General features: G+C 37.3%; 1 long non-coding RNA gene and 1 other non-coding gene across 2 annotated transcripts; both read right to left on the reverse strand.

Annotated features, from left to right (window-relative positions):
• Positions 1-13,209: 13,209 nt before the first annotated feature.
• On the reverse strand, positions 13,210-13,316 carry LOC133813635 (small nucleolar RNA R71). Its single transcript, XR_009884642.1, has one exon. It is a non-coding gene; the product is annotated as a small nucleolar RNA R71 (small nucleolar RNA).
• A 215-nt stretch (positions 13,317-13,531) lies between these two features.
• LOC133825023 (uncharacterized) lies at positions 13,532-16,535 on the reverse strand. The gene is made up of 3 exons (XR_009888605.1): positions 16,426-16,535; positions 16,265-16,335; positions 13,532-13,707 (listed from the first exon to the last, which is right to left on the reverse strand). It is a non-coding gene; the product is annotated as an uncharacterized LOC133825023 (long non-coding RNA).
• Positions 16,536-23,701: the final 7,166 nt, after the last annotated feature.

Below are 23,701 nucleotides of genomic sequence, written 5' to 3' on the forward strand. Positions count from 1 at the left end.
TAGACAATAATGGTATGTTTACTTATCCTATCAACTGTCAATATCGGTCCAGTCCAATGTAACAAATACATCCAATCTTATCTACTTTGCCAATGTTTTGGAAAGAACATAACTCTACAATGTGTTAGTAGATCATATCGTAGATTGGCAAGTCAGTGTAAATCCTGTTCACTGACTAATCTTAGGACTAACTTATATATGAACATATAATCATATTTATATTCCACTGTGATTACGTCACTATAAATATGATTAACTATATGCTCGGGATTTAATAGAAGTTTATATTAAACAAATAATCATGAAAATAAAACATGTGAGTAAAGTGATTGACCAAGTCAAAAAATAATTTCTATTCATTTATTGATAATAAATGAGATTACAAAGAAATTGGGTTTTAATTAGGGCATAAAACCCCAACAAACTCCCACTTGCACTAATTGAGACTAATGCCTTAATTCTACTAATCCCATTTCTTTGATATGCTTATCAAATGTAGGTTCTGGTAGTGTCTTTGTAAATGTATCTGCAAGATTGTCTTCAGATGCAAACTTCATAACCTTCACATCTCCCCTGGTCACATATTCTCGAATAATGTGATACTTCCTTTCTATGTGCTTACTCCTCTTGTGATTACGAGGTTCTTTCGATTTGGCTATCGCTCCTGTATTGTCACCAAACAACACAAGTGGTTTATCTATGTCTGGAATAACACCAAGATCCGAAACTTCTTTAGCCAGACTATTTCCTTAGCTGCTTCTGATGCGACTATGTACTCAGCCTTCATGGTGGAATATGAGATTGCAGACTACTTTACGCTTCTCCATATCACAGCTCCACCCCCAAGAGTAAACACCATTCCAGAAGTAGACTTCCTATCATCGACATCAGTCTAAAAATCTGAATCGGTGTAGTCTACAGGGTTTAGAACACCACCCTTGTAGACTAACATATAATCCCTAGTCCGTCATAAATACTTCAGGATATGCTTAACTGCTATCCAATGTTTTGGTCCTGGGTTTGGCTGATACCTGCTCACTACTCCCACTGCATAGCAGATATCTGGTCTAGTACACAACATGGCATACATCAGACTTCCAACTGCAGATGCGTAAGGAACTTTTCTCATTGCATCTTCCTCTTCAGGAGTGGATATTGCTTCTTTGAAAGATGAATTCCATGGCAGGACAGTAAACGTCCTTTCTTGGAATTTGTCATTGAGAAACGTTTAAGCACTTTATCTATTTAAGCTGCTTGAGATAGAGATAAGAGTCTATTCTTTCTATCCCTGATGATCTGGATACCTTGCTTCACCCAAATCCTTCATCTGGAATTGAGTGCTCAATCAATTCTTCACATCTGATAATTTCTTAACATTGTTTCCAATGAGTAAGATATCATCTACATAAAGAACCAAGAATACCACTATTTGATTTGCCTTCAGTTAGTAAACACAAGGCTCGTCAATATTTTGTTCAAAGCCATAGGTTTTGATTATTTCATCAAACCTAGGATTGGAACTAGAAGCTTGCTTAAGTCCATAAATGGACCTATTCAACTTGCCAACTTTTCCTTCTTGTCCAACTACTTTAAAACCTTATGGATGATCTATATAAATGACTTCGTCAAGCTTCCCATTAAGAAAAGCTATCTTGACGTCCATTTGCCAGATCTCATAGTCGAGAGCGGCTGCTATGAATAGGAGGATGCAAATGGATTTGAGCATGGCTACCAGACTAAAAGTTTCCTCATAGTCCACGTCTTCTCTTTTGGTATAACCCTTTGCCACTAATTGAGCTTTATAAGTCTCGATATTTCCATCAACACCTTGTTTCTTCTTGTAGATCCACTTGCACCCAATTTCCCTAAAGTCACTAGGTGCTTCCATAAGATCCAGACGAAATTTGAGAACATGGATTCCATTTCTTGTTTCATGACTTCGAGCCATAGTTCCTTTTAAGGACTAGCCATTGCCTATTTGAAAGACAACGAATCATCATCACTAGTGTCACCAACAACCATATTGGTTTTACTATCCAAACCATAGCGAACTTGGTTCCTAGAAACCCTCCCACTACGACGAGGCTCCGTGACTGTTTGCTTAGGAACAGTGGTGCTATCTTCATTTAAATCGACTTGCATCGGTTGGACATGAAGAGTGAGAATTTCATCATCAACTCGCGTTGATGATGATGGAACATTGGTTGGAGTCAATTCTTTAACCATCTCCTCTAAAACTACTTTGCTGCGTGGTTTGAAGTTTTGGACATAGTCATTTTCCAGAAAAGTAGCATTCGTAGATGTAAACATTTTCTTTTTTGAATGACTATAGAAAAGTTTACCCCGAGTACCTGTAGGATAGCCAACAAACATGCAAACTTCAGTTCGCGGTTCTATATTTCCTTCTTTTTTCCTCAGGACGTGGGTGGGACACCCCCAGATTCTATAATGGGGTAAACTAGGTTCACGACCATTCCACTGTTCTAAAGGTGTTTTGTGGATTGAGTTAGACAGCATGACATTGAGAATATCATTCGCGGATTCGATTGCATGTCCCCAGAACGAAGTTGGTAGAGTTGAGTAACTAAGCATGCATCTAACCATTTCCAATAAAGTTCTGTTCCGGCGTTCCGCTACACCATTTTGTTGCGGAGTACTTGGGGCAGTAATTGTTATAAAATCCCTAGTTTAGTTAAATGATATTGGAACTACATATCCAAATATTCTCCACCCCTATTAGATCGCAAGATCTTTCACATTTTACCTAATTGGTTCCGAGCCATTGCTAGGAATTCTTGAAACTTTGAAAATGTTTTTGATTTCCTATGCATTAGGTAAAGACATAAGTATCTAGAGTAATCGTCAATGAAAGTGATGAATGTTATATTATTTTATAATATAATATAATGTAATATTATATTATATTATATTATAATATAATGTTTTAGATTAAATAAGTGTGACAAAGAGTGTCACATATTGTAACATATAATAGAGAGTTACAATATTTAGATATATGAGATATATCCAAATAATGTAACATATTTGGTATTACAAATTTGTAACTTCCAAATATTACCCTTTATTGTGTAAATTTGGTGTTACACAATATTGAGATGAGTTTCATAAAGCCATATGTGAAATGGCTGTTAGAGATATGATTTTAACACCAATAATGTGTTTTGGGAGTTACAAAATCATTTGGGAGGGTTTGCAACCGTTTGGAAAAACATCACATTTTTAAGTGCTGAAAATGGTCAGTGGCCGCGGCCACTGAATGTTGGTGGCCGCAGCCAGTGGGATAGAGAGTAGTGGCCGCGGCCACTAATGTCTCTGGCCACGGCCACAAGACAAAACTGACCATTTTTCAGTTTATTCAATCTTTGTTGAATGGCTCAAAAAACCCAAATAACTCCCAAATCTCATTTTTAATTCCATATTAATCCAATTAAACATTGGTAACAACCATGGGGGTTGGTGGAATTTGAAATTAAAAGGGTGTCTCTAAACTCTAGAAATAGGAGCCTATAGCTCACTTGAAAGACACAACATTTCTATCCATTAGAGCACTTGGATAGAAACACCTTGAGGCTTGATATTTCCATAAAGCATTTCCAAAATCTGAGAGAGATCCCTTAGTGCTTGAGTTAGGGGGAAATAAGCTTTTGGACAAAGGTTTCAAACCTTGTTCAAGTTGGTGATCCCCAACACTCTTCACTTTGGTTGTGTGAGTGAGAGTATCTTATTATTTTGTCTTGTTCTTATTTTCCTCTATTGTTTTTCTTCTCATCATTCTTGTTATATTTACTTGTATCTTTGCTTAAGAGTTGTAATATCATCTACATCTTTCTTTTTACTACCTCAAGTTTATTTGTATCTTTTTGTCAAAAATTGTATTTTCTATTTCAATCCTCTTCTTCTTCTTTCTCTATATTTATTTGTATTTTCAGTTATAGAGTTGTAACACTCCTTTTAATCAATCAATATTTATTTGTAATATATTGCATAGAGTTGTAATATTCTTACCTATTTCCATTGAGGCAATCTATTTTTTCCTAACAATGAAATACTCAAAAGCACCCCTGGCTTGTACATTCGAAGGTCCACAAACATCAGAATGCATAAGTCCAAGTGGTTCTTTGGCCCTATCACCCTTTGCAGAGAATGGACGTTTGGTCAGTTTGCCTTCTAGACAAGATTCACATATTGGTAATTCACCTAAGGTGAGTTTCCTCAAAGACTCGTTCTTTGTAAGTCTTTGAATCCTATCATAGCCAATGTGACCTAGTTTCAAGTGCCATAAATATGCCATATTATCGTTAACGGTCTTTTGATGTTTATTGGTCGTAGGTTTAGCTGATTTGAATAAATCATTGTTAAGAGCGAGGGGTTCATTAGGTCGCAGAATATAAAGCCCGTTTCCCAAACATGCAATACACAATTGTGATCCATTGAAGGAAATAGATATATTAGAGCTTGTGAAAGTCATAACAAATTGTTCTAATTGCAACATGGAAACTGAAATTAAGTTTCTACTCAAATTCAGAATAAAAAATACATCATTTAAAATTAAGTATTTATTTCCGAACTTCAGACGAGCTCTTCCTCTAGCTTGGACCGCAACGAACGCTCTGTTCCCAACCTTAAGCTTTAAGCTGCCTTCGTCCACTTCCTTCCACGATTCAAGAAGCTGTAAAGAGTTGCAAACATGGTTGGTAGATCCAGAATCAATGATCCAAATAGATTTATCATTCTCTAAAACACATGTTTCTAAGATAAATGAACTATAGTCATTACCTTTGTTTTTCGCTGCTAGAAACTTGGGGCAATCTCGTTTCCAATGCCTTTTCTCTTTGCAGTGAAAGTACCTATCTTTACCTTTCTTGTTTTTCTTGTTCCTCCCCTTAAGCGTCTGTGCACTTGGTTGTGCACTCATCTTTGCAGCCTTTGCAGGCCTGGGGTTGTTTTTTTGTCCACCTTTCTTCTTGTTTCCAGCTTTCGAAGACAAAGCTTGGTTAGCTTCAGCCTTAGTTGGATCAGTAGAAACAACAGTAGTCTTATTTTCTCCTCCTTTACTAGGTCCACCCATAATAGGCTCAATAATCTGAAGCTCGTTCATGAGCTGCGTCAGACCATAGTTGAGTTGATCACGAACGTGCAGACAAGGTGCCATTCAAGCATTCGCGATGTCATCACGTATGTGCAGAGACGGTGCTATCCAAGCATTTACGATGCCATCACGAGCATTGACGGTGCCATCACGAACGTGCGGACACGGTGCTCATTCTGGGGATTCTTCAATCACGACGAACTCGGAGTTGGCACCAATCAACTCTAGGTTGATATTTTGCTTCCAATTAAGGAAGTTTTCTCCAGTGAGTTTCTCCATCGAAAGTTGAGAAAGGATGGGAGTAGACACAGACACTACTTAACTTAAAACTACAAATTATATGTAAAATAAAAATCAATCACATTTTCTCAATAAAACTCCTATTCACACAAATTTCGAGAAATATCACAACACATATAAAAAATATGTAAGATATGAGAAAAAAAATACCAAAATAATCATCTCTCTATTTCTTTAGGTTTTTAACTAATCTATGATATCCTTGTCCCGACTGGCGAGAGTAAAAAATACCACTAGTTAAATAAAGTTGTACACTTATTTAATAATGGACACTGTAACACCCTACTTCCTTAGAGCCGTTACCAAGTGAGTTTTAAAAAAAAACTTTGTGCAATTAACTCGCTAACCGAGGTTTTTAAAACAAAAGTGTGACTAAGCAAAAGCTAAGGCTGTAATCTTTTGAAAATGCTTTACTTCATTGAAAACTTCAAGTATCTATTATTTGGGATCCCAAAATAAGGTTTGCAAAATGTTTTACAACTTAAAATAAGTTTACAGTTGATTAACTATCAAATTACAGGTTAACACAGCCATTTAGAAAATGCCCCCAACCAAAGCAGTCGGGCAGGCCAAACATGTACGCGCCGCTTCATGCTCTCCATACTCATGGCTGGTTGACTAAATATCTTTGCCCTTACCTACAACACAGAGCACCCGTGAGCCAAAGCCCAGCAAGAAATCTCAAACAACACATATCATATGCATATTATATAATCAATCTATCAGATAATCCAAGTAGTCCATTAGACTAAACAAACACTCCACGTGCTAAGTGTCACTTCCGGCCCCGCTGCCGTTCGCGACTCCCTTTCCGTTCTCGGCTCCCTTGCCGTTCTCAGCTCATTTGCCGTTCTCGGCACCTTTTCCGTTCTCGGCACTTTTGCCACTCTCGGCACCTTTTCCGTTCTCTCTACTATAATCACATATAGTATAATTCAAATAACATTCAAACATATAACAATTCAATCAAAACTATACCATAATCATGTAATACAATTTAGGGTCGTGCCCTGCATTAACACTACGGGTCCATGCCCTGTCATACGGGTGCTGCAGTTTTCTTACCTGTATCCCGAGCTTCACAGTGCACCAAAGTCACGAGCACGGTCCTCTAGCACGAGCCTCTCTGAAACCCTAGTCACAACACATATAAACACACTCTTTAATACTAACCAAACCAAAACCATTTCCCGGGACCATTCCCGTACTCTCGGGACCTCTAATTTCTTAAAACAATACATTGGAACCATCCCCCGGGTCCCCGGGCAAAAGCCCTAAAAACACAATTTTTGGCTGTCAAAAATGGCCTAGGGCCGCGGCGCCCAGCGGCTTGCCCTCCTCCTGATGCAACCTCGCGCCGCGGCGCCCAAGAACAGGGCCACGACGCTCCTTCGCGAACCCAGAAATCTAGGTTTTTCCCTTGCATTTCCTCGAGCCAAAACACTCCCAAATCATCCCAAACTCACACCTAAGCCCCAAAACCAATTCAAAACCCCAAATAGACCATTCAACAACCTATAAACCTCATATCCCAGCTCAATTACACAATCACACCCAAAAATCCACCCTTTGAATTCAAACTTCAGAAACTTAAACCCATAGGCCAAAAACACAAACCCAAGCTTGAAAAACCTAAACCATGCCTCAAAAATCTTAAACCACAACAGATATGAAAACCCAAGGATGTTTAAAACTCTTACCTCAATCAAGAATTCAACCTTGAGCCCTCTCCAAATCCAGCTTCAAGCCAAAACCTCTTGATTACCAAGCTAAATTCCCATACAAAACCAGCCACAATTCTCTTTCAATTTAATGCTTAATCTCTAAAAATCAAACTTGAAACTTAAGCAAAACAGGGGGTGAACTCTTACCTCTGAAAAATCTTGACCTATACTTGATTTTAGTTGCCCCAAGCCTCTTGATTCTCCTCCTAAATTGCCCAACTTCAGCTCCTTTCTTCCTCTCCTTCTCTTCTAGCTTTTTCTTCAATTTCTATCAAGAGCTATATTATGACTTAGTGCCAAACGTGTACCCCTTTTTCCCCAGCTGAAACTTATCTAATCCCCCTGCCAAATGACCATTTTACCCCTTCATCAAAACCCTTTGCTAACTAAACCTCAAGGGCACTCCAGTCCTTTCTCCTATATTGCAATTCTACCATTTCTTTCACCTAAACTTGTTACTCTCAGTAGTTACAAATGGTTACCCACGTTACTCAATCACCAATAACTATAACCACTAGTTCTCAACTCAACTCACAAAATTCCCCAAAATACCCCTAGGCTCTTCCTCAGCCGGGTATAAAAATCCCGTTGTGACCTTTTAAGTTAACTAGCTCTCTAGGACCGTCTCGGCACGTGCATCACAATAATAACACCACACTCACATGGTACAAATCACATAATACAATTATCACATATATGCCCTCAGCGGGCTAAAATTACCAATTTACCCCTATCATACAAACGGGGTTCACATGCATATTTATTTCACCTAATCATGCATTCTAACCACATATTCATTAAATTCACATAAATTAATGCAGTATAACAATTATTTCCCTCCAGGCACACTAATCAAGGCTCCAAGCCTTATTAGCAAATTTAGGTCGTTATAGACACCATTATTAACAACCTACTATTCGATCAAAATAAGAAAACAAAATCTCTTATTTTATGAGCTAGATCCACAATTTCGATAATCAATAGATTTAGTCCTAGTAGTCACCGTAGGGGTGAGTCTAGTGGAATTTGACCTATAATTATCTATCTTTCGAAATTTAACCTTGTCAAAATAACTAATGAACACCTTCCGTAGGTGGACGAATCAAAGCGTCTCGAGGCCCCATTAAGTTATTGACGTTGTTAAACCAACTGTGGAGATCGAATATAATTCTTAAAATAATCTCATTATAAAATTAAAAATAGTATTTTTATTATTTATTTTTAGAAAATTAATGACTATGGTTTACCAAAAAATTGAAAAAATTAGAATTTTTAAAACCAAAGTCCTATAATTTCCTATTAATTCTAAAGTGTCACATTGAAACAAATTCAATTAATTTAGAATTAATTTGTTGCTAATAAATATTTAGGTTTAACTAATATAATGAACCAATACAATTAAGTCCAACTCAGGTAAATGGGCCTTAACAATTGGGCTTGTATGGAGGAGGGTTGGGTCCAGTATGTCGTTCCCACGACTAAGGCCCCCATACTTCCATACAAGGTCCAAAAGACATGAACTTAAACCTTCGTTTTATAAATTGTTATAAATTGATTAGGCCCACTATAGTCATGCAAAACAAATGAGCCTTTACAAGTAGAATCACCCACAAGAGAGGAATTTAAACTTTACATTTTCTAATGGGTCCAAATAAAACCTATCATTTTATGAATATTTTATTTGGCAAAAACCATATATCTAACAAACATATGGGCCACTATATGCATCTAAGCCCAATTGCAAAAAAACCACATATAGTGCAAACATACATGTTATAATTGGATGAGCCTAATCATGTTACTATATGAGAAAGTCTATGAATTTATGCAAAAATACCACAATTCATTTTATTTGCAAAAATACCACAATTAATTATCTAGAATTCATCAAAAATTTGAATGAATTAAATTTTTACAAAATTAAGTCAATTTAATTGAAATTTATCAACAATTAACAATAGTTAATTTAAAATTCATTTATCAACAATCAACTTGGTTTATGATAATTTGAAAAAAATATCAATTTAATTTAAATAGGATTTATCAACAATTAACCAAAGTTAATTTAAATCCCATTTATTAAAAAAAATATTTTATTAATTGGTTGCAAAAAATGATATTTTTCAAAATTTAATCAATTTAAAATTTTAAAATCAACATCTTAACAGTTTTTCAAAAATATATTGTGCTATTACAACTATAAGCTAATATTGAAATCATTTAAAAAAAAATATTAATAGTTATAATGATTAGTGTGGACGCTCAATATTCCACGCCTGTAAAAGACCCAAAATACATGCTTAGGCCCATGAACGACTAAAGGTTTGGATGCTCTCCTATGGGCTATCACAAAAGATAGGCGAGATGGGCCTCGCTAGACGAGATCCTTGTGTCTAGGTAGATTGGTAAGGAAGGTGTGCGAGGCGTCTCCCGAGTAGCCAAGGCATGATGAACTCACGAGACGCCTGCACATGGGGCGCGAGGCCATGCCTCGCGAGGCGCTGGCACGAGACGCTGCATGGGGGCGCGAGGGCATGCCTCGCGAGACGCTTGCATGAGACGCCTGCATATGGCACGAGGCGGAAGTTGATGGCCTGAGGCCATGCCTTGCGAGGCACTGGCACGAGACGCTGCATGGGGGCACGAGGGCGTGCCTCGTGAGGCGCTTGCATGAGACGCCGACATATGGCGCGAGGCGGAAGTTGATGGCCCGAGGCCATGCCTCGTGAGGCGCTTGCATGAGACGCCGGCATATGGCGCGAGGCGGAAGTTGATGGCCCGAGGCCATGCCTCGTGAGGCGCTGGCATGAGACGCCTACTTGTGCCTCGCGAGGCCTTGGTGCGGAGTGGACCATATTCACCGAACGGAGCATCTCCTAGCCTCGGGGGGTGGCCTCGCGCGGGGGCGTCCCATAGCCTTGGGGGTCACATGGGGGCCTCTCCTAGGCCCGACGGCCTCGCGTGGGAGCACCTCATGATATCTCCACGAGGGGTGGCCTCATATAGCCCCACCATGGTTAAGCCGCGAGGGCCTCGCGTGATAACATCTCGCGCCCTTCATCTCGAGATGGCACCTCCCCTGGAGACCTATGGAAACCCCACCGTCTAGAAGGGAAGGTCCAAGTATGATTATGAAGGGTCATGATGGTACAATCTCGTACGGGGTACGACTTGTAAGGTCCCGTACGTCTGACCGTGGCACTCATGCTAATCAGGTAGTGGGAGCACTAGAAGAAAGGACATGGCCTGCATACTCCCAATCAGATGTCAGAGCTGACACCACTACCACCTGCACCACTCCTCTGACATTGGTACGGACAAGTGGTGGAGACGTCCTCCTGGCACCTATCCCTGTACTGGTTGCACGACCACAACCTCTGAAACCACTCTCCAGACAGTGTACCTATGTGCTGCCTAGTCCCCTAGACCACAGTGTATCAAGGGCCATTAGAGCCCACTATATAATAGATCCCAATTCCACATGGAAGGGGGTTGGAAAATTTACTGTAGCAAGTGCACCATAGTGAATGAAAAACTGATTTCACCATTGTTCTTCTGCAATTAATCTTAGAATTGATACTTAAATTTCTAAGGCTTTACTATTGATAATCTTGATCTTACAATTCTTTCCAACTTAACTTAGTTGACGAGTTCTCACCGTCAACAATTAGTGTTCAAAAGTATCATTTTATTAGTCTTAAAGTTTAAAATTAATTAAGTTTAATTAATATTTTCATGGATTTATTGTCATATATTTTATATTTGAAAATATTAATTTTAATTTAATTTGTGTTTAATTTTCAGGAAATAAAATGTATTTTGACACAAAGAAAAAGAAAGAAGAAAGGAAGAATTAAAATTGAAGATATCATGAAAAAAAAGTGGTATTTTTGAAGTTAACTTAGCCCCAAAAAGGAGCCCAGCCCAAGCTTTCAGAAGCTGCCACGTGGCAGAAAGCCACCAGCCTCCAGTCGAGCCGCCAGCCGCCAGCCGAGCCACCTGACTAGTCGCCTGCCACCTGATGCGCTTGATCCACAGGTCCCACCAGCTGCCACGCCGCCTGATGCCGTCTCACGCGCCAGCAGCCGAGCCAACCCGAGCCCGCCACCTGTCCCACTCGCTTGCAGCTGTCTCCCACGCTCCTGCCATGCCTGAAGCCGAGCCAATCAGCTCCTACCACGTTGCCTGGCTGTCCCCCACGACCCAACCTCACTTGCCCCACTTCCACCAATTTTGCAGCCATTTTTCCCACTCTTTTGTACACGATTTTAACACATTTTGGGTCATATTTTCACTATAAATAGAGAACCAAATGTTGTGAAAAATCATCAGATTGTGGAATTAAGGTGAAGAGTATAATTAGAGAGAAAACTATTCTTTTTTCTTTTATTTCTTTTACATTTCTTTGAGTGAAAACAATGCATATTTTAGGCTAAATTCTCTTGTGGAAAAGCTAGAGTGAAGTTCATGTTTCACATTATATTTTTAATATATTGATTCTTTATTTTGTTCTTCATTTCTATAGATTTGTTGCAATTAAATTTATTTTCTAAATTTATTAGTGTCTTTTACATAAGTCTAGTCATGCTTTTCTTATGTAACTTAGGCTCTTGATCTAATTTAGGATATTTGTTATATTATACGCTTTTTACTGCATTCTGCCATTGGTATTTTGTCGCTCTAAGGTATATAATATGATAGGTTTTTAAAATTAGAAGTTAGTATAATTTAATTAAGAACATATTTTAAGGTGAGCTTTATTATATATATTTTCCAACTATAATTAATGGTGTAGAATTATAGTTGAGTAGAATGAATCAATTTTATTAAAATATATATATGTTTGCATGAATTAAACTTATGCCTTCCATATTTTTTTTCTAATTCTAATTCCTCAATTTTGTTTATTTAATGTTTAAAAAAATATATTCTTTTTCAAAGTTACATTATTTCAAAGTTTATTATTTCTAATTTACTAATCTTTCTTATTATTTGTATTTTACCTCTATGTGGATACGACATGGCCTGATTACTACTGCGACTTCTTAGGAGTTTATTGGGCGATATCAATTTTCGGCGCCGTTGCTGTGGAGGTAATTCTACAACTGAAGGTTTGCATAGTAAATTAATTTATTTTCTATTTAAAAAAAGTAGTATAATTTTTTTAATTTCTCTTTTATTTTTAGTTTTTTTTATTTATTCATTTAATCTATTTATTTTACTTTTAGGCTTAGAATTTTATTTTCTAGATTTAGTTTTTTTCCCGAAAGTAAAAGCATAAAATTAAAAAAAAACAAAGTATTGAGAACATTTGTGTAATTTTAGAAATTAGTAAAAACCAAACTTGTTCTGTCTTAGAAAAATTGGTTCTTAAATAAGGTCTGTGTTAGCGTTACCCTCCAATCTTTTCTAAGAACCTCGGGGAGTTCTAGAAAAGCTCTTGGGCCTAAAGTGGTACCTTGGCAACCTTCCCAATTGGCCTGGGAATATTTTTGGTGTATACTTATTACACTATTACACACTTGTGCTTATAATACTTACAAAATAAAAAAAAAATTTATGCCACGAAATAGAGATGCACTAGGGAGATTCGTGAGACAACAAGTAGAAACTTTAGAAAACTCTCCTAGTTCGTCGTTTTCTTCCATTCGTTCAAACACTCCCGATTCACCGAGACATCCTGAACCACCCACGATGGCTCATCAAGATGAAGTCCAACCAAGAACGCTACAGGATTATTTACATCCTACGCGTACAACCACACCTTCATGCATAATGTATCCCAACAATATGCCAAATTTTGATTTCAAACCCGGCATGATTAACCTCTTACCAACCTTCCATGGGTTGGAAAATGAGAGTCCGTACGTGCATATACGGGAATTCGAAGAGGTGGTGGCTACATTCAACAACCAAGCTGAAAACACCAACATTGTGAGATTGAAAATTTTTCCTTTCTCTCTCAAAGACAAAGCAAAAAGCTAGTTGTATTCCTTAAGGCCTAGATCTATCGGAACATAGGATGAAATGACAAAAGCATTCTTTGCAAAATATTTCCCGCCCCATAAGACTAGCATCCTTAAGAGGAAAATCTCTACCTTCATCTAGAAAGACTATGAAACTTTCCATCAGGTCTGGGAGAGGTTTAGATATTTGATAAATCAATGCCCACATCATGGATACGAAAGCTGGCGTCTGATAAGCTATTTCTATGACGGTCTCACAACCAGACAAAGACAATTCGTACAAATGATGTGCAATGGCGAATTCCTTCAAAAGATCCCGATGAAGCTGTAACGACCCGGATTTTCAAGACTCGATAATGCGGAAATATAAATGTTTTCATTTAACAAAATGTCTCAAAAACCCGTATAAAAAAAAACTTTTTAAAAAGTCGTATGGCCATACTTAACATTTAGTTACAAACATGTTTTATAAAGATTAGAGTGAGCCTAGTTTAGGAAAATTACACAACATTTCCAAAAATAAAAAGGCTTCCCAAAAGGTCGGTCCACATGTACATTTGCAAGGAAGACTCCAGCGCTCACTGCTCTGCCTTGCCCTTGCACTTACCTACAACATGAAACAACTAGGTAAGCGAAAACGCTTAGTAAGATCAACTTTCAAACAAAGCATGTAGAGAATTAGGGTTCCGGACCCATCCGAACCCTACACAATCAATTTCAAGAACGCTAAAGCGTCCTGGAAAACTTATGGTCATGCCTAATAACCAAGGATAAATTAATTCATATCTAGATAAAAATCCTGCACTCAGAAAAATCCCAGAACAAGCAGATATATTATATCACAACTATATCTTACCAACAATTATATCCCTGCACTCAGAAAATCCCAGAGCAAGCAGATATATTATATCACAACTATATCTTATCAACAAATATATCCCTGCACTCATAAAATCCCAGAGCAAGCAGATATATTATATCACAACATAATTCGAGACCAACGCTCGACAATTTCCAACAATTCATGCGTAACGCGCCCTCCAACATAATTGCTAATCTGTAAAAGAGAACCGAGTCCCCACACTAAGATCTAGCCAATAAATATTCTCATCAAGGGTAACTATCGTGTTACCTAGGGCATCGCTACTTATTCAAGAGTGTAATCCAATTTACACGGTTTTACGGAGACTTCTATGTTAATCAGTGGTGCTGGTGAGCAGTTGCCCCTAGGGTGTTCAGCCTCACTCAATCTTGGCAACCCCTAGTATCTCTAGGCACTCTCACTAAATGGCCAATATTCACGGCTGCTATCCGGGAATAACTTATCAGAGCACTTGCTCGGATTCTAACCGTCCAATAATTAAGTAAGCATGAGGGCCCCTAGGTCCCATTTATCATGGCGCCCCTAGGTTTAACCAGCTTATCCTCATCTCATGGCCACTCGTCGCGGTAATGAACCGGACATAAATAAAATCAAGCAGTGTGACGGGGATCAACCGTCTAGGATATGACGGACTTCTACCGTTCATATTTTCTAAATCAGCACTCACTAGACTAACGTCTCTAAGCAACTTTCTATGACAGCCTATATATATGCATGTATCCCTATACTAACATACAAGACAATAATCATTTCATGTTGCAGCCATACAATATAAGTTGACTTACTTGGAGTCCTTAGCGCTCAGCAGGTTTTCACCCTCCAACGTTCAGTCCAGTTACGCTTAGCCAATACTGTAGTTATCCCTACAGTATACTCGGATTAATTATGGCACTCATAATTCATTATTATTATTTTGGGCAGTTTGGTCATTTTAATAAAAGTCATTTGTAAGGATTTATAATCCTTATTTGGTTTTAAACCTATTAAGGAAAGTCATACAAAATATTCGAGACTAAACCCTAAGTCTCGGGGAGACCTATCCTAAGGTCTCGATACCTAGGCTTGGGTATCACAATGGTATTTCCCCACAACCCGCTAAAAATCTTATTCTTTCAAGGTATCGCTATTAACCCGCACTTTCGACTAGTCGGTTAAAATATGTAAGATTTTAGCCGGTATTATATCCAGAAAATACAAATAAATTCCTTAATTATTTTTAAAGAAAATAAACTCTTTAAATTTTCCTTTTATTTTTCTTAAGGTTTTAGTATCTAAAAACCGTTTTAAGAAAATTGCCTAATTTGTCTTAATTAGGAAAACCGTTATAAATTTCTCATCTTGACTAATTAATTTTCCAAAATCAATTAATCAATTTTACTTACTAGAAAAATAATTCATTTAAACTCAAAGGGGTAATTTTAGTAAAATATGATTTCAAGACTTACCATTTTATATCTTGAAATAAACAAAATTTTACTTTTTACCTTATGTTCCAAAATCTCATTTTTACACAAAGTGTGAAAAACCTATTTTTCACATTTTTAACTACATACTTCGTTAGTTCATAACTTGAAATTTACTTACCCAATTGTTACCAAAATTTCCCAATTCCATTTTTGTTATGCCATTTACGTCTTTGTAAAATCTTAGGTCAAAATGAGCATTTTTTATTGGTGAAATCATTTTCCAACAATGAGGTAAAAATGACCTTATTTTCAAGTCTTTATTTTTTCCAAACTTTGACAGTTAATAACTTTCAAACCGTTTAATATTTTCTTACCAAATTTTACAGTGGAATAATAGGTTATTCCAGTAATATGTATACAAAATTTTAGAAAAAAATGGGTTCATTTGCCCTATACAGTGGCTGTCCAAACTTGGTTCCGAAAATAAGAATACGAAAAAACAGTTTTTTACCTAAACTTTGAAATAGCATAACTTACTCATTTCTAAACATTTTTTAGTGTTTCAAAAGCTCAATTTTATGTACTCAATCTCAACAACATCACAGTACAATTAAATTTTACAAAACCAATATACAGTGGCTGCTTGACCCCTTGGAAGTCACAGCTCAAAACATGTTTTGTTTTAGGGTATCCTACAAAACCCTTGGGGGTTTTGGTTCCCATTTTCAAAAATCAATACACATGCATCATAAAAATTATTAAACAACTAACATAACCTTATTACATCACCAACAAGAAACTTTAAGCATTAGATATACAAAATAATGCTTAAAACTAAAACCCTACAACAAAATCATCAAAAGTAAACTTTTTACCTCTTTGGTGTTCTTGCTTAAGGTTTGGACCTTCCTATAAGCTTTGACTCCTTCAAAACCTTTCAAAATCCCTAAAAAACTTCCCCCAACAACATAGTTAATTAGCTATTTGAAACTCTAAGCTTAAAACTTTACAAAAGCCTAGATTAGTGAAGTTTTACCTTAGGGAAAATACTTCCTAGACCAAGACTTAGCCTCCAAGTTTTCCTTGGTGTTCTTGAGGTTGAATATTGAGAGAACACTTTGAGAGGTCTTCAAAAAAGATGATGGTTAATGAGAGAGGGAGAGTGGTCGGTTCTTAGTGTGGGAATTGCTCACAAAACTCTTCAAAATATAACAAAGTACTTGAGTGCTTTTCTACCCACTTGCCCACTTGACTTCTTCATTAAATGGGAGTTAAACTTTATAACATTTGGGTTCACACCACTCTAAAGTAGCACATGGCCGGCCAACCCTTGCTATATATGTTATATATAATTTTTTTTTTTTATAAAGGTTAATAAATGTTTCATAAGAAGAAAAGTCCAAATTGGCTTTTGACACCTTTTTCACTCTTATTAAGTTTTAATCACCAAACTTAACATTAATTAATTAAATTAAATGTCTCTCACATTTAATTTAATTAATCACATAATAAAATTTAACCTAAGGTCCATTCATGGAATAAAATTCCCCATTTCGGTAAAATTAGGCATTTAACACAAAATGCCCTAAAATTTCCATTTTCTTTTAGGTTTATTATTTTTGACCAAACTTTAACTTTTATGAATGTATTTTATGCCCAAAATATAATTTCCATGATTTTTCATTTTATTTTCCGAGATTTTTACCCGATCAGGGTTTTTGTGTCGGTCCAGGACCGAAAGTCTTATCTTGACTTTTAAAATCACAAAATTCATATTTTGGCTAGCAATAACTCATGGAATACTTACAACACAAAATATAATATTATTTAAAATAATATTCTTAACCCGGGGGAAAAATCCCGACCCGAGTCGTTTAAAGGTACCCGAAATGCAGGACGTTACAGAAGCTTTTGAGTACCTTGACGATCTCGCTGAAAACTTCTACACATGGAATGGATCGAGTCCTGTGGACAAGCCATGATCAACTAGAATCTACCAATTGAGGGAAGAGGACAACGTCAAAAGCCAAATTGAATCATTGAGACAACAATTTGAGGCTTTCAAATCTCAAGAAGGTAGAGGAATCCATATGGCTGCAAAGGTAGAGACACAAGATCCATGCTTCATATGTGGAGGGACGGAACATCAACCGCAAGAGTGCCCAACTCTTGGTGAGTTAAGAGGAGGAAATGAGGAACACTGCAATGCTTTAGGGGATTATAAGAAGCCTTATAACCCTTTCTCAAACACTTACAATCCCGGTTGGCACAACCATCCAAATTTCAGCTGGAAGGATTCAAACCAAGCATCTGGGAGCCAATGGAGGCCTGAGCAGCAACAACCGCCAAAAGTACATCGCTCCTCAAAATAACATGCAGTCAAGTAATTCTCTTGAGAATACATTGCAAATGCTTGCGCAAACACAAATAGCCTCAACTCAAGAGCTCAAATCTTGTTTCACACAAATGGTAGAGGAAATGAAAGACATGAAAATCCAAATGACAAAGCTAAACACTACTTTGGCAATTCAAGAGCATGGTAGACTTTCCGCTCAATCTCTAATCCATCAAAAAGGGCAACACATGGCACAAACCTCCTCCTCTACAGATACGAATTTCAAAGAGGTTAATGCCATCACTACTCGAAGTGTTCAAAGCACGGTTTCACCGTTAACTAAGACAACGAGTACGTCAATGCCCGCTCTAGATGATGATGTGCCAATAAGCATTCTAGTAAAGGCACCCTTTCCTCAAGCTTTGAAATCCACTGGAAAGGTACTGGAAAATCATGGTGAAATCCTAGACCTTTTAACACAAGTAAAGATCAACTTGCCATTGTTTCATGTGATCAAACAAGTGTCGGCTTATGCCAAGGTTATCAAGGATTTGTGCACCGTTAAAAGAAAGCACCATGTCAAGAAAACTGCATTCTTGGCAGAATAAGCTAGCACGGTAATTGACTGCAAGACACCGCCTAAGTACAAAGATCCTGGTTGTCCCACCATCTCATGCCAAATTGGGGAGCAGGAATTTGGTCAAGCCCTTCTAGACTTAGGAGAAAGTGTAAATCTCATGCCATATTCAATATACTTGCAATTAGGTCTGGGAGAACTCAAGCCCACATGTGTGGTGCTACAACTAGCCGATCGATCAGTTAAGAAATCTCGGGGAATAGTAGAAGACGTTCTGATTCAAATTGAAAAATTATATTACCCTGTTGATTTGATCATCTTGGACACTCAATTTGAAGTGAGTATAGAGTCCAAAATTCCCATAATTCCCATCATTCTCAGTAGACCTTTCCTCGCAATAGCAAATTCACTCATTAACTGTAGGAATGGTCTCATGAAAATATCTTTCAGGAACATGACTCTAGAAGTGAATGTTTTCCACATCGGCAAAAAACCACCTGACAACGATGAGTGTTTCCAATCATATCTGATCGATACACTTATTTTGGAAGAGGTCGAAGCGAAATACACGTCTAATCATTTTAATCACCTCTTCCAAATTTTAGAAAGTTCTGAGCCCGATGAGTCTAAAATCAACCCTGAAATCGTCAAACACTCACAGACTAGAAGAACCTGTTTTGGAATCCGATCTTTGGGGAACTCCCTCAAGATCAAGAAATACAAAAACCCTCCATTGAACAAGCTCCTCAGCCAAAGTTGGCACAACTTCCCGAGGGTCTTAAGCATGTTTTCCTGGGTGCTGACAACACTTTTCCTTTCATAATATCCTCCAAGATCAATATCACACAAGAGCGCCAACTCATCAATGTGTTGCAAGAACAAAGAGATGCATTAGGATGGACGATAGATGACATCAAAGGTATTAGTCCTTTAATTTTCTCCCATCACATTCAATTGGAAGACGGGGCTATACCACGTCGTGACCCTCAAAGAAGATTGAACGCAACGATGAAGGAAGTAGTTAAGACTGAAGTCTTGAAACTTCTTGATTCTAGAATAATCTATCATGTTGCTGACAGTAAATGGGTTAGCCCAACTCAGGTTGTTCCCAAGAAATCAGGGGTAACAGTGGTACAAAATGAAAAAGGGGAACTTGTTCCTACCAAGGTCACAATTGGGTGGCGCATGTGCATTGATTATAGAAAATTAAATGCAGCCACCCGCAAAGACCGTTTTCCACTTCCATTCATCGATCAAATATTGGAACGTGTGGCGGGTCATCCTTTCTATAGTTTTCTCGATGGTTATTTAGGGTATTACCAAATCGAGATTGCCTTAGAAGATCAGGATAAGACCACATTCACTTCTCCTTTTGGTACTTTTGCCTTTCGGCGTATGCCATTTGGCCTATGCAATGCTCCAACCACTTTCCAGCGATGCACGATGAACATATTTAGTGATATGATCGAGAAATGTATGGAAGTATTCATGGATGATTTGACAATCTTTGGAGATTCCTTTGAGTCAAGCCTTCTCAATTTAGAGTTTGTGCTTAAACGTTGCAAAGAGAAAGGCTTGGTACTCAACTGGGAAAAGTGTCATTTCATGGTGCCATTAGGCATAGTCTTGGGGCATGTCATGTTAGGAAAAATAATATTGCCTCAATGGAAATGGTAAGATAATATTACAACTCTAGACAATATATTACAAATAAATATTGATTGATTAAAAGTGTTACAACTCTATGACAAAAGGTACATGTAAATATAGAGAAAGAGGTAGAAGATGATAGAAATAGAAAATACAACTCTAAGACAAAATATACAAATAAACTAGAAGTAGTATAATGAAAAGATATAGATGAGATTACAACTCTAAAACAAAAGATACATGTAAAAGAGTGAATAATAGAAGAAAAGAAAGGCAATATAATAAAAGAACAAGAATAAGAACAATGAACAAAGAACTCTCACTCACACAACCAAAGTGAAGAGTATTGGGGATCACCAACTTGAACAAGGTTTGAAACCTTTGTCCAAAAGCTTATTTCCCCCTAACTCAAGCACTAAGGGATCTCTCACAGATTTTGGAAATGCTTTCTGGAATAATCAAGCCTCAAGGTGTTTCTAGCCAAGTGCTCTAGTGGATAGAAATGGTGTGTCTTACAAGTGAGCATTAGGCTCCTATTTATAGAGTTTAGAGACACCCTTTGAATTTCAAATTCCACCAACCCCCATGGCTGTTACCAATGATAAATTGGGTGTTTTATGGAATTAAAATAGAGATTTGGGAGTTACTTGGCTGTTGGAAACGTTCAAAATTGGATAAAAACCGACTTAGTATGAATCTGTCAGCCACTAGCGCCGCGGCGCTAGTTTCAAGCGCCGCGGCCCTTGGTCAGTTTCAGCAACCAATTTTTTTGAGTTTTTTCCAAAACGTTCCAATTTATTCCCACTTGATTTTGTAACTTCCATACACAATATGGGAGTTAAAATCACATCTCTATCGGCTATTTCTCATATGGCTTTATGAAATCCAATCTCAAATGTGTAACATATAATATACACATTATTGGGTAATATTTGGGAGTTACAAATTTGTGATGAATTTGTAACACCAAATATGTTACATGTTTGGATTTTTCACATATATCCAAATAATGTAACTCTCTATTATATGTTACAATATGTGACACTCTATGTCACATTTATTTAATCTAAAACATTATATTATAAAATAATATAATATTACATTATATTATAAAATAATATAACATTCCCCCACTAGATTAAATAGTCATCTATTGTAACACTTATTTAATCAATCATTATATTTAAAATATAACATATCCCCCACTTGATTAAATAAGAACTCTCTCTTATAGGAGTCATTGCATTGATGCATAAAGTAAAGTGTTTTTCAACTTGAACTTTACTATAGTGTAATTATCACAAAATTTGTCGAAAATTTGGTTGCACTAGGCATTGAACCATCTTTTCATGATGACAAATCGGTGATAATACACACACCTTTGTGATGTTCACTTGAGACCTCTATGTCTCGCTTTTCACCGTTAATGGCCATGTGCACTTTCCATTCATGGACGTTCTTGAGAATACTCCCAATTCTCATGAGAGGCGGCACCACCCCTAGGTCCATATAGGTAGAATTCTTACAGTATTTTGTTACCAAAAATACTTGTCTTTACAAGACTGAATTCTATTAAAAAACCTTTCGGTTTTAACCCTCCATTTGGTAACACACAAGTACTCAATATCTCAGATGGGACTTGTTTTGAGTACAACTAATATTCACTTGATTGACTTGTTCTTACCTATTGAACCTAACACTAGTTGAGTAACTAGTGTTAAGATAGGTTGCCATCAATCGTGAATCTCTTTAGGGAGTTTAAGTCCCATCCCTCGAGATGATGCAGCCACTAAATCCCTCGTTAGTGGCTTAGTGAAAGGATCCGCCAGATTTTCACTTGTTCTCACATAGGATATTGAGATGACTCCTCTTTGAATCAATTCTCTTACATATCCATGTCTTAGACTAATATGTCTAGACTTCCCATTATACACTCCGCTGTATGCTCTAGCCAATGTTGCTTGGCTATCACAATGTATCGATATAGTAGATACATTATCTTTGATTAGGGGAATCTCTATCAACAGATCCCTTAACCATTCGGCCTCTTTGCCAGTAGCAGCTAGAGCTATGAACTCCGCTTCCATAGTGGAATGAGATATACAGGTTTGTTTCTTGGAACCCCAAGAAATTGCACCTCCACCAAGTGTAAATACCCAACCAGTTGTGGACAAGTTGTCCCCAATATTGGATATCCAACTTGCATCTGTATATCCTTCTAATATCGAAGGAAATTTGGAGTAGTGAAGGCTTAGTCCTTTGGTTTTCTTGAGATAACCAAGGACTCTTCCAATTGCCTTCCAGTGATCCACACTTGGATTACTTGTAAACCAACTAAGTTTACTTACCGCAAATGCTATATCAGGTCTAGTACACTGGGCAGCGTACATTAGACTCCCTATAGCACTAGCGTACTCCAATTGAGCCACCGCTCTTCCTTCATTCTTCTCTAGTTTTACACTATGATCGAATGGAGTATTGGCATCTTTAACCTTGAGATGGTTAAATTTGTTCAATACTTTCTCAACGTAGTGGGCTTGCCCTAGCGCAAAACCTCCACTATCTTTCTTTACTTTGATACCGAGTATGGTATCAACTTCTCCAAGATCTTTCATCATGAAGGTTGATGATAGAAACCTCTTCGTTTCTTCTATCCCTTTCATGCTATTACTTAGAATAAGCATGTCATCCACATATAAGCAAACAATGATCACATATCCCTTACAAGTTTTGGTATACAAACACTTGTCTCCATTGTTATGTCTAAACCCATTAGACATGATGGCTTGATCAAATTTCTCATACCATTGCTTAGGAGCTTGTTTCAATCCATATAAGGATTTTACAAGTCTACAAACTTTATGTTCATATTTTGGTAGGACAAACCCTTCGGGTTGTTCCATATAGACCTCCTCATTGAGGTCACCATTAAGGAATGCCGTTTTGACATCCATTTGATGAACATACAAGTTGTGTATAGAAGCTAAAGCGAACAAAATTCTTATAGAAGTTGTTCTTGCAACAGGCGCATAGGTATCGAAATAATCGATACCCACTTTTTGCCTAAACCCTTTAGCTACTAATCTAGCTTTAAAAGTTTGGATAGTGCCATCAGTGTGGTATTTTCTCCTAAATACCCACTTACACCCAATTGGCTTAGACCTCGGTGGGAGGTCTACCAATTCCCAAGTGTTATTGGAAAGAATGGAATCCATCTCATCATTGATGGCTTCTTTCCAAAATGCACTATCTCTTGATTGCATAGCTTCTCTATAAGTCTTAGGATCATCCTCAACGAGAAGTACAATAGGAATTTTCCTAATGACTTCCTCTCTATTTCCTTCTACCATGTAGAATGAAATTCGTTGAGAATCTATCTCATCCACTACTAGACTTTTATGATTTTTAAGCCTTTGACTTCTTCTAGGTTCAAAGGGTTGCTTTACATCCTTTTGAGAATTCTCCTCTTGAGAATCAACTTTGGATGTAGAAACTTGAGAATTGTTCTCATATAACAAATTCTCCTTTAGAGATGTTGAAGCTTGAGAATTGTTGTCACATAACATATTCTCAAAGAATTCAACTTCTCTAGATTCAATCACAATATTAGACTCTAAGTCTAGTAGCCTATAAGCTTTACTATTGTTGGCATAACCAACAAAAGCACACTTTATGGCTCTTGAACCTAACTTTGTTCTATTAGGTTCGGTTTTCTTGCAATACGCAAGACACCCCCACACTTTGAAGTAC

Source organism: Humulus lupulus, chromosome 1 (genome assembly GCF_963169125.1).
Source record: "Humulus lupulus chromosome 1, drHumLupu1.1, whole genome shotgun sequence".
Taxonomy (NCBI): domain Eukaryota; kingdom Viridiplantae; phylum Streptophyta; class Magnoliopsida; order Rosales; family Cannabaceae; genus Humulus; species Humulus lupulus.